This window comes from Pseudophryne corroboree, chromosome 1 (genome assembly GCF_028390025.1).
Source record: "Pseudophryne corroboree isolate aPseCor3 chromosome 1, aPseCor3.hap2, whole genome shotgun sequence".
Lineage (NCBI taxonomy): Eukaryota > Metazoa > Chordata > Amphibia > Anura > Myobatrachidae > Pseudophryne > Pseudophryne corroboree.
The window spans coordinates 831,017,254-831,033,149 of record NC_086444.1 but is presented as its reverse complement, the minus strand read 5'-3'; the positions used below and the strand labels follow the sequence as shown (position 1 = coordinate 831,033,149).

The following is a 15,896-nucleotide window of genomic DNA, read 5'->3' as shown; positions in this document are numbered from 1 at the left end:
GATTAATATGAAAATGCAGCAAAGATGGACAGATGCCTGGCTACTCAATTATAATTACATTTAGCCAAGTTGTAGTCAGTCAGTATTTCTATCTAAAGCTGATGTAATGTGAAAACAGTGTCATGTCAGACAGCTAAAGGTTCCTCTCAGCCAACACCCTTGTCCTTATATCAGAAACACTTTTATCACAAGATTGAAACAGCAGGTGCAAGGCTCAATACAGGTCAATCTCTTCCGCTGGCCGTGGTTTTATAAGTCTCATCTTCCAATTTCTTACTTTTACTACATGATATGGTGAAGTGTCTAACCCTGTAGTCTACACTGACATCCCTCTAAGATGCCTGGCGTTGTGATCGGTCGGTATATGACACAAAGAAGCTGTCTATTCCGCTTTCTGTAAAATTATCTATTAAATGTAGCGTGAAGTAAGTTACTTTTATGCATGTTAACCCCTTAAAAATGAGTTTACTTTTATATAACATTTTTATTAATAACTTGTAATTTTACTGACACAGTCAGCGAGATTTAAAGTGTCCAAGTTTGCTAGATGTGCAGGATTCTGGCTGAACTCGGATGTTTTTTTTAAAAGTGGCAATTATTTACAATTCATGCTATTACATAGCACTGCTCAAATATGACAGTGTAAACTAAAACTATAGTAACCAATATGCAATTATCTTTTATCTCTCTAGTGAAAATATATCTACTAAGATACTAATTCTTTTTAATATGTTGACAGCTACATTCAACTCATTGATAACTTAATAACTGGAAAATTTAAACCCTAGCAACACTGGGTAATTCAGCTAATATATATATATATATATATATATATATATAAGCACAATGAAGCCGCTTCATTGTGCTTATATCTTCAACCTGCAAAGTTGATTTAGAGGGCACCGGGCAAGCTGACTGTGATGTTTATTTCATGAGTGCCGAATACAGATACTATTTATATATATATATATATATATATATACACACACACTGCTCAAAAAAATAAAGGGAACACTTAAACAACACAATGTAACTCCAAGTCAATCACACTTCTGTGAAATCAAACTGTCCACTTAGGTAGCAACACTGATTGACAATCAATTTCACATGCTGTTGTGCAAATGGAATAGACAACAGATGGAAATTATAGGCAATTAGCAAGACACCCCAATAAAGGAGTTGTTCTGCAGGTGGTGACCACATACCACTTCTCAGCTCCTATGCTTTCTGGCTGATGTTTTGGTCACTTTTGAAAGCTGGCAGTGCTTTCACTCTAGTGGTAGCATGAGACGGAGTCTACAACCCACACAAGTGGCTCAGGTAGTGCAGCTCATCAAGGATGGCACATCAGTGCGAGCTGTGGCAAGAAGGTTTGCTGTGTCTGTCAGCGTAGTGTCCAGAGCATGGAGGCGCTACCAGGAGGCAGGCCAGTACATCAAGAGACGTGGAGGAGGCCGTTGGAGGGCAACAACCCAGCAGCAGGACCGCTACCTCCGCCTTTGTGCAAGGAGGAACAGGAGGAGCACTGCCAGAGCCCTGCAAAATGACCTCCAGCAAGCCACAAATGTGCATGTGTCTACTCAAACGATCAGAAACAGACTCCATGAGGGTGGTATGAGGGCCCGACGTCCACAGGTGGGGGTTGTGCTTACAGCCCAACACCGTGCAGGACATTTGGCATTTGACAGAGAACACCAAGATTGGCAAATTCGCCACTGGTGCCCTGTGCTCTTCACAGATGAAAGCAGGTTTTCACTGAGCACATGTGACAGACGTGACAGAGTCTGGAGACGCCAAGGAGAATGTTCTGCTGCCTGCAACATCCTCCAGCATGACCGGTTTGGCAGTGGGTCAGTAATGGTGTGGGGTAGCATTTCTTTGGGGGGCCGCACAGCCCTCCATGTGCCGCCAGAGGTAGCCTGACTGCCATTAGGTACCGAGATGAGATCCTCAGACCCCTTGTGAGACCATATGCTGGTGCGGTTGGCCCTGGGTTCCTCCTAATGCAAGACAATGCTAGACCTCATGTGGCTGGAGTGTGTCAGCAGTTCCTGCAAGACGGATGAATTGATGCCATGGACTGGCCCGCCCGTTCCCCAGACCTGAATCCAATTGAGCACATCTGGGACATCATGTCTCGCTCCATTGCACCACAGACTGTCCAGGAGTTGGCGGATGCTTTAGTCCAGGTCGGGGAGGAGATGCCTCAGGAGACCATCCGCCACCTCATCAGGAGCATGCCAAGGCATTGTAGGGAGGTCATGCAGGCACGTGGAGGCCACACACACACTACTGAGCCTCATTTTGACTTGTATTAAGGACAATACATCAAAGTTGGATCAGCCTGTAGTGTGTTTTTCCACTTTAATTTTGAGTGTGACTCCAAATCCAGACCTCCATGGGTTAATAAATTTGATTTCCATTGATAATTTTTGTGTGATTTTGTTGTCAGCACATTCAACTATGTAAAGAACAAAGTATTTAATAAGAATATTTCATTCATTCAGATCTAGGATGTGTTATTTTAGTGTTCCCTTTATTTTTTTGAGCAGTATATATATATATATATATATAGTCTTGGAAGGTCCTGCACTCTCATCAAAAGTAATAACGACGGCGGGTGCTCCTAATGACCTGAGAGGCCACCAATATACCACAACAACCACCTAGGTGGAAGGTGCACTCACGCCCAGAAATTAGTCTCTGAAGTCACTTGTAAATTCAGTATATTTTTTATTCGGGTTCACTGTTGATGCCGTATTTCATCGACGTTTCGGTCCTTATGTGGACCTTTATCAAGATTGGCACTTAAATCACCTATACAATCAGAAACAGTTACAATTAATATGTATAAGAACCCAGATTTACTCAACACCAACACCACCAGTGCCTCCCAGGCCCTGAAGACTGTCACAAAAACCAGAAAACGTATTAAAAAGCTGTTTTTTTATATATGTAAAAAAGATACTTGGAAGTAATCCACGTGTGATGAAAGAGACACCTCCACCGTTAGGACTATCTGTTTAGATAGGCAAGTGATTACCTGGACGATATGCCAGATCACTCAGATGCGTGGAATGGCCTTTAAAGTTGGCAACATGCCTGATCACATAATGAAGTTAAAAGGTTATAACGTAGGAAGGTTGCAAGGCGTAGTCACCTATTAGATAAATAACAGAGTAACTACACCATAAGAAAATACACTAACAACGTCATTTAGGAAAAGATCATACCTAGTTACATGTAGAAATAGCTCATGGCAGCTTGTGGGCTCTGTGCATATGTAAGACACTCAGTCTATAAGGAGGCACAACAGGGAAAAAATAATCACCAACCGTAATCATGTGTCAGAAGGGAGCTGCAGGAGAACCATACTCACTGCTCAAGTGTCCAGAGCCAAATGGAAGCTGCATAAAGTTCAGCCTCAGCTGAGCACTATTTAAGGATCAACCACAGGAAGTGCCAATTGGGAAGATTAAGTCTCTCATTAACTTATCACCTCTCAGATAACTCACTCAGACCAACTGGGTAAAACGTTACAGGGTTCACAGGACATGCGGTGGCTATCGCTAACGCACGGCTACTTAAATGAGTGGATTTTAACGATTTAGAAGGGCAACTGCCGGAGACGCGTCTTTTGCGTTCCACCGACCGGAACTCCATGCGTTCCACTCCGCGGAAGTGGCGCTGGCCGGAAGTCTCTGCGTTCCACTCGCGGAGAGAACCGTAATGAGGCTTATCCACTAGCTAATGTTTAAAGGAGGTGTACAACCTAGAGGGGGGCGTTCACAGAAAATGAACACTCCCCCGGGTGGAATCTTCAATGTACAGGTCCACTCATAGCTTACAGGGACTCGGAGGTATACCGAAGGTCACCTCACGTATAATCCTGAATTAACCTATGTGTAGCCTGTCAGTCACCACAGAAAAAGAGTGCAAATGTAAATAATAATTCATAATGTGAAATGTCAAAAAATGTCAAAAAAGACAGATAGGAGGGCACCAAATCAAATGACCACAACTCACCCTATGCATACCAACTAACGTATATCTGATCAACAAAGGCATATTGAATACTGATATGAGTATAATATCTTTATAGTAATACATTGGTATAATGTAGTAAAAGATTTTAAATAATAAAAGGGAATAATGGGTGGTGTGGTCATTGGAATTGGCGAGCCCTCGTGACTAGTATAGGACCTGGGAAGGCTCCGGGAATCAACAGAAAAATATATATAAAAAACATAAGCAAGGACGTGTAAATAACTGTCCTTACTTTCTTAATCTCTATACATAAAAAGAACATACATAAATGAAAAAAATATAAAACATAGAACATGTAAAACACAAATCAAGACCCAGCCTGTATATGCTGATTGCATCACAGTGCCCTATGTCCCTGAAACGTACAAGGTGTGTTCCAAGATATCCAGTCAACGATGGCAAAATAAAATTCTAAAGAAAGATATTAAGGGGGTTGGCCTCATTGAGGCCCCTTGGTGACACTGTATTGAGTTTGTGTATCCAAAAGCTTTCCTTCTGTTTAAGTAACAAGGTGCGATCGCCTCCACTAACAGGTGGCGGCACCCAGTCAATCAGCTGACACTTCAGGGCAGCTACTTGATGTCTAACTGACAAAAAGTGCCGTGCTACCGGTTTGTCAGAAAAGCCCACATTGAGGGCAGTGTGTATGGATGACCGATGGTTTGCCATCCTGTCGCGAAAGGGACGCGCAGTTAATCCGACATAACATAACCCACATGGGCACTTCAGAAGGTAGACGACATGATCCAGTCGACAGTGGAGATGATATCTGATGTAGATTTTTTTCCCTGTGTGTGGGTGATACAAAAAAGGACCAGTGATCATAGATCTGCACGTTGTGCACCCCCCGCAAGAAAAACTGCCAGGTTTGGCTTGCATAAGCTGGATTTGAGATGTGTTCTGTTCAGGGAAAATCGTGGGTCTCATTAGTAATTGCTTTAGGTTGGCCCCTCGTTTGTATGCAACCATAGGAGCAGGTGTTTTAAGAAAAGGCAAACTATTGTCGGTGGCTATTATTGGCCAATGTTTCCGTAGGGCCTTTCTGGTTGCACTTGTGGAACCATCATACTGAGTGGAACAAATCATCCGATTATTACGAATGGGGTTTTTAACCTGTTGTCCATGAAAAATGCTGTTTGCTTTATTAAGACAGCGAGTAAGTACACTACTGGTGTACCCTCGCTCCAGAAAGCGAGAAGTGATCTCGTTACATTGTTGATCTTTGAGTGCTGCGTTGGAATTGATCCTCATGGCTCTGAGGTACTGGGATATGGGCAATCCTTCCTTGAGGGCTGGGGGGTGGTGGCTGCTTGCATGCAAGGTCAGATTGCGATCCGTGGGTTTACGGTACAGCGAGGTGTCCAGTCGGTCACCATTTCTGGTGATACTGACATCCAGGAAAGTAATGTTGGTAGCCGATACTGTGTATGTGAACTTGATAGGATTATCCAAAGCATTCAATTGGTTCACCATGTCAAGAAACTCAGACTCGGTACCCTCCCACAGCAAGAAGACGTCATCAATGTACCGTTTAAAGAAGGCAATCTTATGCCCATACCTAGGTAACAGGTACGTATGTTCATAGTGCGCCATGAACAGATTAGCGTAGGCGGGGGCCAAATTGGACCCCATCGCGGTTCCGGCGATTTGAAGAAAATAATCGTTTTTATACATAAAGTGGTTGCACGTAAGAACCAATGAGGTCAGTTCCAACACAAACTCAGTAGGGTAGTCTTTGCAGGGACTGTTGGAAAGAAATTGACGAATAACATCCAAACCTAAGTGGTGTGGTATGACGGTATAAAGAGACCCCACATCCATAGTAGCCAGAAGAGTGCCTTCACTAAGACGGGTAAATGTCCGTAGGTGTGTGAGGAAATCCCCAGTGTCCTTTAAATAGCTATCAGTTTTTAATACCAAAGGCTGTAGGATACTGTCAATAAAGACAGCAATTGGCTGTAACAGAGAGCCTTCCGCGGCAATAATGGGTCTGCCGGGAGGGTGAACTAATGTCTTATGAATTTTGGGCAGAGTGTATAGGATAGGACACCTGGGTGAATTGATGGTCAAATATTTTAATGTGTCTTCACTTATGTAACCCTGCTCAAAACCTAACTTCAGAAATTGATCGATTTTAGATTTAATTTTAGGAACCGGATTGGTGGTTAATTTCTGATAGGTCATGTCATCTGCTAATTGTCGGTTGATCTCCATGTCATAGTCTGTCCAATCTTGGACGACTATTGCTCCTCCCTTATCCGCCGGGCGGATAACTATATGGGGAGAATCCTTTAAAGTTTTTAATGCTTTCCTCTCGGCTATGGACAGGTTATCAAACATCCTTTTGGGATATAATCACATACATATATATCAAACAAAAAAGTTCATAAACACTATAGACGGGATGTACTATATTTTGCATCCATGATGTGGCACATCCCACCTCTTATTATGTGCATAACAGCGTTAATTAAGTGTGCCAAGGTGGATGTTTGCAGGGATCTCACAGGGAATTGAATTTGGGTAACTCCATATAAACATGGCATTATGCACCCGCTCCAAGTGAGCTTGGTACACATGGGAAATTCTGTCAAATTATGTAAACAGCAGTATTCAGATTTTTGTCCACATTTTCCCTTTGGTGTATCTGTAACACCCCTGGGGTTGGCATGGTATGTCTAAGTGGTTGAGAGAGGTATCACAGGTGTTGAGTGGCTATGTGATGGGTCTCGTAGCAACATGATCAGATAAGTAGGAAAGATTGATACAAATCAGGAGTGAGTCAGCAATTCCAACAGGAAGTCTTTTTATTGATCTGCAATAAACTCTGGATTAGGGATGATTGGTTTGCTTGTAAATCACAAAAAAAGAAGACATTGACCTACAGGAGTAACTGAAATATATAATTGTCTACAATTCACACCATAAAAGATCATCCAATATGCAGGAGATAGGCAATTAGTATCACAGAAGAAGAAGAATTGGAATCCGGATGAGAAACAATTGGAATCACAAAATCAACATAAAATCATTGGAATCATGAAATCATATCAGACACTGTGCATTCCATTCTACAATTTGATAATAAGAAAAATAATGACAATGTGTTCAGTAATTTTTTTTATTTTTTTATTGAAGCATGGATAAAAAATACAGAGTTCACAGAGCATTATGGTACACTGTGGAAATAGTAAAGCTGTGGCCTGACATCAATTAAGGTTACTAGTGATAGTCATTATGTATCAGCCATTAAGAAAAATAAAAAGGTAACAGAATAAAAGAGATCTCTTAGCAATCATAATGTATAGATACAAATATACAGTTCAAACCCTCAATAGAATGTGTGGCTTTCACCTCCCATCTCAAAAAATAAATAAAAAAAATTGAACAAAAAATGATAAGAAAAAACAAAAATTAGGACGATGGATCATCCAAGGCAACAGGGGGTCCCCATCAAGGACACGTAGCCCATACCACGAGGTCAAACGCAGACTTTTATAGATTCCCTCCCGTACTGATAAAGATTGTGTTGCTATGTAACTTTCCCATACATCGAAAAAAGGACCCACCCGTCTTTCCTTATCAAACATGGTTTCCACCCAGTCCATCCTAAAAATGTTATGAAACTTTTCCTTGTATAAGGAGAATGAAGGGGGGCTGGGATGAATCCAGTTTTGCAAAATCTTTTTTTTTGCTGCTGAGCTTATGGCTAGAAGCAGCTTTCTCCCTCCCTTGGTAACACGCTGGGACCTTGGGGGAAATCCAAAAATGGCCCACTCGGGGATAAAAGGGATAAAATTTATTAACTTGAGTTCCGCGTCTCGCTTAATCCTCATCCAAAAACCTCTGATTATTGGACATTCCCAGAAGCAATGAAATTAATCTGCAGAGCCCCTGGAGCATTTGGGACACCTATCAGAAGGGATTAAGCCCATAAGGAACTGTCTATTAGGAGAAAGATATGTTCTATGTATGACATTGTAAAACAGTTCCTGATACGTGTTTGAAGAGAGGAGCTTACATGAATTGTTGAGAAATTTCAAAAGATCATCGGTAGAAAAGGTCGGAAAATGAACCAACCATTGACTCATTCCAGTTCGTATTTTTGTATGATCAATAGGATCATTAAGAAAGGTATAGTGATAGGAAATTGCACTTTTTTTTGAGGGACCCTTCCGTATTAAAATATCCAAAGGGTTATCCCAGTCCAAGCTTTTAAATTCTCTCAACACATGGGCAATATAATGTTGGGCCTGTAAAAACGCTACTGGATAGTATTGAAGTATGTCAAACCTAGCCATTGCTTCCGAAAAGGTGAGAGGCCTTTTATCCTTGAAATGGATCAAGTTCCCTATTGAAGAGATTCCCCCAACCCGCCACAAGGTGAAGGGGTGAGCCGCCATGCCGCCCTGAAAGTCTGGATTTTTGCAAAAAGGGAGGTGAACCGATAAATGAGCATTAAAACCGCACTTATGTCTCAAAATATGCCAGACCTTCCTCGTGTTCCACAAAAGGAGATTATCTCGAAGAGCAATCGGCATATTTTGGTCCTGGATGTGAAGAAAACTAACTATATCAAAGTCTCCCAGGAATTGAGATTCTAGTGTCATTTTCACATAAGTATTGGTACCATGAATCCAATCAATTATATACCGTAGGTGGGCTGCATGAGTATAACGCACCACGTCTGGGAAATTAATGCCTCCACGTTCCCTTGTCTGGCATAGTTTAACAAAACTGATACGAGGCCATTTACTTTGCCAAACAAAGGAGCGGAATAGACTGTTAATGAGTTTTGCATCTCTATGGGTGAGTAGCAGAGGGAGAACCTATAACAAGTAGAGCAGTCTAGGGAAGGTGACCATTTTGATCAAATTCGCTCTTCCTAAATAGGAGAGAGTTAAATTTTTCCAACCGCTCAGTTCGTTGGAAATATTGGATATAGCTTTACTAATGTTGTGTTTGTATAATTGAGAAGGATTTCTAGACAAAGTTATGCCTAAGTAGTTTATAGAGGAGGAGGACCATTGGATGGGAAGCAGGCCACTCCAATGCGTAATAGATCTACCAGGACCTAAAAGCATTCCCACTGACTTGTCTACGTTGATAACCAGTCCAGAGACCCTGCCATAGGAATTAATTTTGTCCAACATGAGAGGGGCCGTAATACTAGGATTATTAATATATAGCAAAAGATTGTCCGCAAAAGCCGAGATTTTTACCTCACTCGACCCAATGCGTACTCCTTTAAATTGTGGCCAGCGCTGAAGGATCCGTAAAACAGGGTCCAAGGATAAATTAAAGAGCAGGGGGGAAAGAGGACATCCCTGACGGGTGCCTCTCTGCAAGGCCAATGTGCTACTTCTTAAACCATTAATCAGAATTGAGGTAGAGGGAGATTGATAAAAAAAAGGAAATAAGTTTTATAAAATTTTCATCAAAGTCCCTACGTTCTAAAACAGAAAACATGTGTCGCCAGAGTACTGTGTCGAATGCTTTATGAGTGTCTACACTGAGTACCATATTGTCTGAGTTAGAAGATTGCATAGAGGAAATGGTCGCTGTGATCGCAGATCGTAAAGCCCGAACCGAATGTCTACCTGCTACAAAACCCAGTTGATGGTCAGTGAGTAAATTCGGTAAAATTTGTTGCAAGCGATTAGCCATAATTTTAGACAAAATTTTAAAATCGGTATTTAATAACGTAATGGGCCTATAAGACCCCAATAATTGGGGATCCTTGTCTGGTTTTGGTAATAAAATTGTGTGTGATTCGTTAAACGACGGGTAAAGTGGAGAGTCTCTATATATAGTTTGATAGAGCTCATGCAAGGCCGGAATAATATTGTCATGAAGAATTTTGTAATAGTCTCCGGACAGGCCATCCGGTCCCGGGGCTTTTCGTGGTGGAAGCTTTTTGATAACTTGAGAAATCTCCTCTAAGGTAACCACCCCACTAAGTTGTTCGTTTTGGGCCTGTGACATTCTAGGGAGGTGTGCTTCCTGGAGAATTCTATTTTGTAATTCCATGTCTATTTCCTGATCAGCATACAGGTTGCTGTAGTATTCATGAAATAGAAGCAGAATTTGTTTTGAGTCTGTGACGACAGTACGGTAATGCAGGTTTTTAATTGCCACAATATGAGTCTTAGACCTCCAGGGGCGTGACATATTAGCAAAAAGTCTACCCGCCTTGTTCCCCCATCTATAATATTTGTGTTTAGCTATTTCCAGTGAATGTTTAGCCTGAGTGAGAAGAAAAGATTCCAACAGTTGCCTGGCTTTTCTGTATGTGTCTAAATTGCTGTCACTCGGATTTAAAGAATATGCGGCAAAGCTGGAAGAAACTTCCTCTCTCAGGGCATTGTACATTGCTGTAGATTCTCTCTTTTTTCTAGCTACATAACTTATTATGTGTCCCCGTAATACCGCCTTCGAGGATTCCCAGAATAGAAGGGGAGAGTCCCAATGCTCAATATTATCATCTGTGAATTCTGCCCATCGAGCGTTAAGAAAAAGTTCGAAGTCTTCAGAGTCAATTAAGTCAATCTATCCGGAGATGGAGCGGACCCCACAGTCAATGCAACGGAAATCGGGGCATGGTCCGAGACCAGAATGTCATGTAGATTTGTGTTGGAAAGATTAGACATAAGAATATCCGAATTCATAAGGTAATCTATTCTAGATAAAGACCTATGTACGCCCGAATGGAACGTGAACGATCTATCTGAGGGGTTAAGCAAGCGCCATGGATCCGACAAGTGCCGAAATGTTGCGAATGTTGAGACAATTCCCCATTGGGAAGAATGTGGGTTAGTAGCCGGTGGGGATTTGTCTAAAGTAGGATCCGCAACCGTATTGAAATCCCCTCCAATTATTAGTGGGAAGTTATCTCTCTGATTAAGGATCTGTAATATATTATTAAAAAAAGTGTGTGTATCCATGTTTGGAGCATAAATATTGACTAAAGTGTAATTGCAGTTATGAATTTGAATGTCCATTATAATAAATCTTCCCTCCGGATCAGTAAGCTGATTCAATATAGTAAAAGGTAATAATCTACGTAGCAATATGGCAACACCTCTGGACTTGGTACGATAGGGTGCATCGACACACAGACCTATCCAAGGGGCTCGAAGAGAAGCTCCCTCCCCAGTCTTCCAATGGGTTTCCTGAAGAAACATTATGTCAGCAGTAAATTTACGTAAGTGGTTTACGCTTCACTGGGCTATTAGCACCACTCACATTCCAGGACAAAATTTTTAGTCGGGAAGGGGCATTGGGACTCGTGCTCTCTCCGGGCGGCATGACTAACCCACCCACCCCCGGGGCAAACGAGGGCATGCAGACATTAGACATTTTTGAAGAGACCGAGACAATGTGAAAAAAAATGGGTCGGGGAAGGTTTACACCCCAATTCCGTTGCAATAAGAGTGACAGCCACACATCCTGTACCAGAAATTAACAACATATATGAACATCCATGCTTCAAATCAACACTTTTTCCAATTTTCCTATAGCAGTAACAAGTATCATTAGGGCCCCGCAGCATAATAGCTACTTGGGACCACAAATCTCCCAAAAATAAAAAAATGGAAACGGGTAGGCCGAAGGAAGAAGAACAATAAAATACCACACACAAAGAAACAAAACCAGTAAAAAAAAAGAAGAAAAAAAAGGGGGGGGGGGGGCGGGGGACATAATTGGAAGTGAAAATCATTTTGAAGTGACTCTAGCCACATGCAATAATACAAATGTTATGAATCTACTAACCCAATCCATCGCCCCAGGAGGCCCTCTGAATTATAAACCTCTCTGGGCAATACTAGTAAACAGAAAGACCAAGGAGCTCTCCGGGTCCAACCAGATCCCTCCAACCAATTTGAGCAAATAATAAAGTGTTACTTCCTCATAGTGCGTTAATGAAGAAGAAAAAAAAAGGGGGGAGGGGGAACAAGAGTGTTAAGCTAATTGTGACTAAGTACTCTTAAGCTACTGATGTTTCGGGGATCGAGACGGTGAACGGTTAGGCATAAGTTGGCGTTTCGCCAATTGAGGGTCATCAAAATATACGGGTTGGCCATCTATCATCACCCTGAGCTTGGCTGGATATAGCAAAGCAAATCGACGTTCGTGATCATGTAGATAGCGACAAATCTCCGAGAATGCTTTACGCTTTTGGGATACACTAGCGGAGAAATCCTGGAAAATTAAGATTTTATGAGTTTTAACAGTTAATGGTTGTGAGGTACGATATTGGGCCAAGATTTTTTCTTTGACTCTGTAGTCTAAACATTTGGCCACAACCGGTCTAGATCTACCCTGGATATTTCTTTGAATAGGGCCAACTCTATGGGCCCTTTCAATTTGGGGTACCAGGAAATCTCCACCCAAACCCAAAGCCGGAGGGAGGTCAACACTGAGGAATTCTATCAGTTGAGCATCATGAATCGACTCCGGGATCCCTATAAATCGAAGATTGCTTCGCATGTTGCGATTTTCTAAATCATCGATTTTATCTTGGAGGGTCTGCAAGACATTGGAGTGCGAGTGTCCCTGTTGTTGAACTACCAGCAAGGAATCCTCTACATCACTAGTCCTCTGCTCTAGGGTATCCAGGCGGGAAGAATGGGAGTCAAGCCTAGCCAATGCTGTATCCAATTTAGTATTTAAGTCCTCAAGAGGCTTATTCAAGAGGGGCAAGATAATTTTGGACATTTCTTTCGCCATTTCAGCTAGTGGAAGAGATTCCACGGGGATAACCTGTAAGGTAGTGGGTGTATGAGAATCTTGTGAGTCATCCGACACACACGCAGAGGGAGGGGGAGCCTTTTTGTCCCCTTTATTTTTGTTCCTAACCATGTCTGAGGTGGAGGGAGAATGGTGTGTAACCGATAATTTGTCCACAAACTTATCCATGCCCCACCTAGGGCCCACCGAATAGAACAGAGTACCTCAATCACACGATACCAGAAAAGTAAATAGAAATAAAATTAACACCTGTAAATTGTGCTGTGGTCACATATGAGCAATAATAAGTATCCTTCAGCCTGCCTACTCATCGATCCTCCCACATCACATATCTGTGTGGTGGACAGGTGAGAAACCTCTACAGTATTGGAGTATGAAAGGAAGAAAGTTACCTCCTTGAGAGAGACAACGCAATTCTGAATTAAACTGGCAAAAAGAACAAAACATAAAATGAAAACAGAAAATGGCGCTAATGAATGCACTGCCAGTTGAGAGAATAATAGAAAACATGTTACGGTGGTACCATAATGATAACAAAATAAGCCTATACACTGTATTAAATGTAAAAAATAATGAATAAGTGTGGAAAATAAACAGTGTTGCAATGCCAAAACTAGACACTAGGTGGTGTCAGCGCCTCAGCTATGTATCTGTTTAGTACATCAATTGCATAACCAAAAATAAAGGGCATAGGAACTAAACAAAATTTACTCCCAGTAGTGCGCCACTCAAGTATTACCTGATTACGAGGGAGAGGTATAAATCGAACCAGTAGTAAGGATAATCGTTGTGGCAAAGCTACGGAGCACTACTTGAGGATAATGAGTATAAGGTCTATACAAAAAGTAATATACTCCCTATACTCATGCCCCTCCTGGTTACATAGAAGAAGAACAGTACAGGTTGTACTAAGAACAGCGTCCCTTCCTCCCCAGCACAAATGCAGCCGTGGTAGAAGTATAGGGCTGTATACCCAGTGCAGTTATTATTCTTAAGGAAAAGGGGATCAGCAGAAAGAAAAGGAGGATAAGGAAAATAGCTTAGGAAGAGCTGAAGGGAGAATGCTTATAGAGAGGGAGCAGACCGGTATATGAAAGAAGGAACTAGAATAGGAAGAGGGAAGAACTAGAGTGGTAGCAAAGAAAGGAGGTTGTCACAGACTCAAACAATACCGAAGAGATATTACGGCAGGCAAATCTTCAGTGTTCCGCAAGGAAGTCCCAAACACCAACTGCTGCTATACTATTAGTGGGGGTTATTATCAGTCCTAACGTAGCTTGTTCCTCGGCAGCAGAGGAGAGAAAGACACCAACGCACAGAGCCAGGTAATCTAACCACAGCAAGCGGTCAAGGATCAACACTGCAGCCCAGCCCACCACGGGTATGATTTTCCACCCACAAGTCACAGTGCCGTCCACCAGCCGGGGTCCGGGAGGGTCAGTCCTCGATCAGGGCCACGGAGACGAGTCCAATGTCCAAGGCGGGACGAGATGGTATGGGTCTTCACCGCACCGCGGCCGCCGTCAATCTGCACCCCACCGCACAGCAGCAAAGAACAGGACCGAGAGCTGAAGGAATATGTGCGCCTCAGATCTACCCGAGCGGCACACAAATGAGTCGCGTCCGTGGGACCCGCGTGTGCTGAAGCACCCTCCACCAGCCGGAGTCAAGAAGGGTCAGCTCTCAACCTGGGCCACAGAGCCGCCCCAGACAGCCGATGCAGGACAGACTGGCAAGGGACCTCTTCGCGCTGTAGCCTGCTGCTGATCTGAGCTGTGTCCTCACCACCCTGCACAGCAGTAGGGACTGGGATCAGGAACCGACGTATGTGCCCTGGATCCTCCTGCGCGGCTCACAAGTAGGTCGCGCTCGTGGTTTTCTCATTCTTCGAGGCGGATCGCTGATGTCGCCGCCAGCAGAACAACCGAATGCCTATCCACCTGTAGTAAGTAGTCGTTGTCCACAGGATGTTTAAGAGGCAGGGGGAGCCACAGTAAGCCCGTTACAATACATCCACCGCTCTCCCTTTCGCGCCAAAGCTGGCGTACATGAAGGCCGTCACCTGCCGCGGCCAGACTCCGGTGTATTTGTATATTCCAGAGGGGATAGAGGGGTTGTCTGGTTCCACCACACTTCAGGAGTCTAATAAAGTAGTAAGCGCCCCCAAGATCTGCTGTAAAACGGTGGATGTAGACCGATTACAATTCTCAAGCCCGGAAGGGAAACTAAAATGCGGCCATACTTGATGCCCCACCCACCGGAAGTGTGTTCAGTAATTCTAAATACTGACTTTCTACTACTCCCTAGCCAAGGTAACAACTTCAAAGGCAAATATTGTTGGAGCTCTTGTTAAAGTCTGCTGTGCCACAGAGTGTCAATGGGGGAATGGGCACACAGTTACTGGGAGGATCCTGGGATGGAAAATATCAATGCTACTCAGTTCTTTATTGCAAAAATGATGTAACTAGTGAAGGAATAGCAATAGCTCCAGACAACGACACTTATGTCACAATATGGGGGATTTTTTGTGGAACAAACTCTACAGTTGCAGGGCTTGATTAACTCTTGAATAATTAGCTCAGTCCTTCCAGCAATACCTATCTATCTGTGCTGCACAATCTCAGTCCTTTAGCATCAACATGTCTCTTTTCCGTGTATTTAAACTCAGCCCTTGAACAATACTTCTCTTGAAATTGTAATAAACTCAGTCTTTGTTTTAGCTCTCTTTCTCTGGGTCTTAACTGGCACAATATGGTGCTACTTGCTGCTTCTTAAACACTGGTTGGTCTGTAACACAGGTGGCAGAGGCTGAAGGCACACTTGCCTGTGGCTGGCTGTCAGTCACCCAGAGAATGAAGTTTCAGGTTGGCTGTTCTTGCTGTAATGGTTCGTCACTCTCCCTCATGATGGCCTTGGCATCCACGCCTCTCAATAGACCTTACGGTGTCTAGTCCTCCGGCTGCAGCATCTCAACACCGGTGCTCTGGCAACAGTCCCTGGCAACACTCTGCTGCTCTTACTTAGCAGTGCTGCACTCAGTGCCCTGCGGCTGTCTCCAACATACAACTCAGGATTGATGACATGGGCACACGTGCTTA

General features: G+C 43.0%; 2 long non-coding RNA genes across 2 annotated transcripts; both read right to left on the bottom strand.

Annotated features, from left to right (window-relative positions):
• Positions 1 to 2,713: 2,713 nt before the first annotated feature.
• On the bottom strand, positions 2,714 to 3,115 carry LOC134950994 (uncharacterized). Its single transcript, XR_010183859.1, has 2 exons — positions 3,044 to 3,115; positions 2,714 to 2,817 (listed from the first exon to the last, which is right to left on the bottom strand). It is a non-coding gene; the product is annotated as an uncharacterized LOC134950994 (long non-coding RNA).
• Positions 3,116 to 3,129: 14 nt separating this feature from the next.
• Positions 3,130 to 3,401, bottom strand: LOC134950883 (uncharacterized). The gene is made up of 3 exons (XR_010183768.1): positions 3,380 to 3,401; positions 3,234 to 3,297; positions 3,130 to 3,160 (listed from the first exon to the last, which is right to left on the bottom strand). It is a non-coding gene; the product is annotated as an uncharacterized LOC134950883 (long non-coding RNA).
• Positions 3,402 to 15,896: the final 12,495 nt, after the last annotated feature.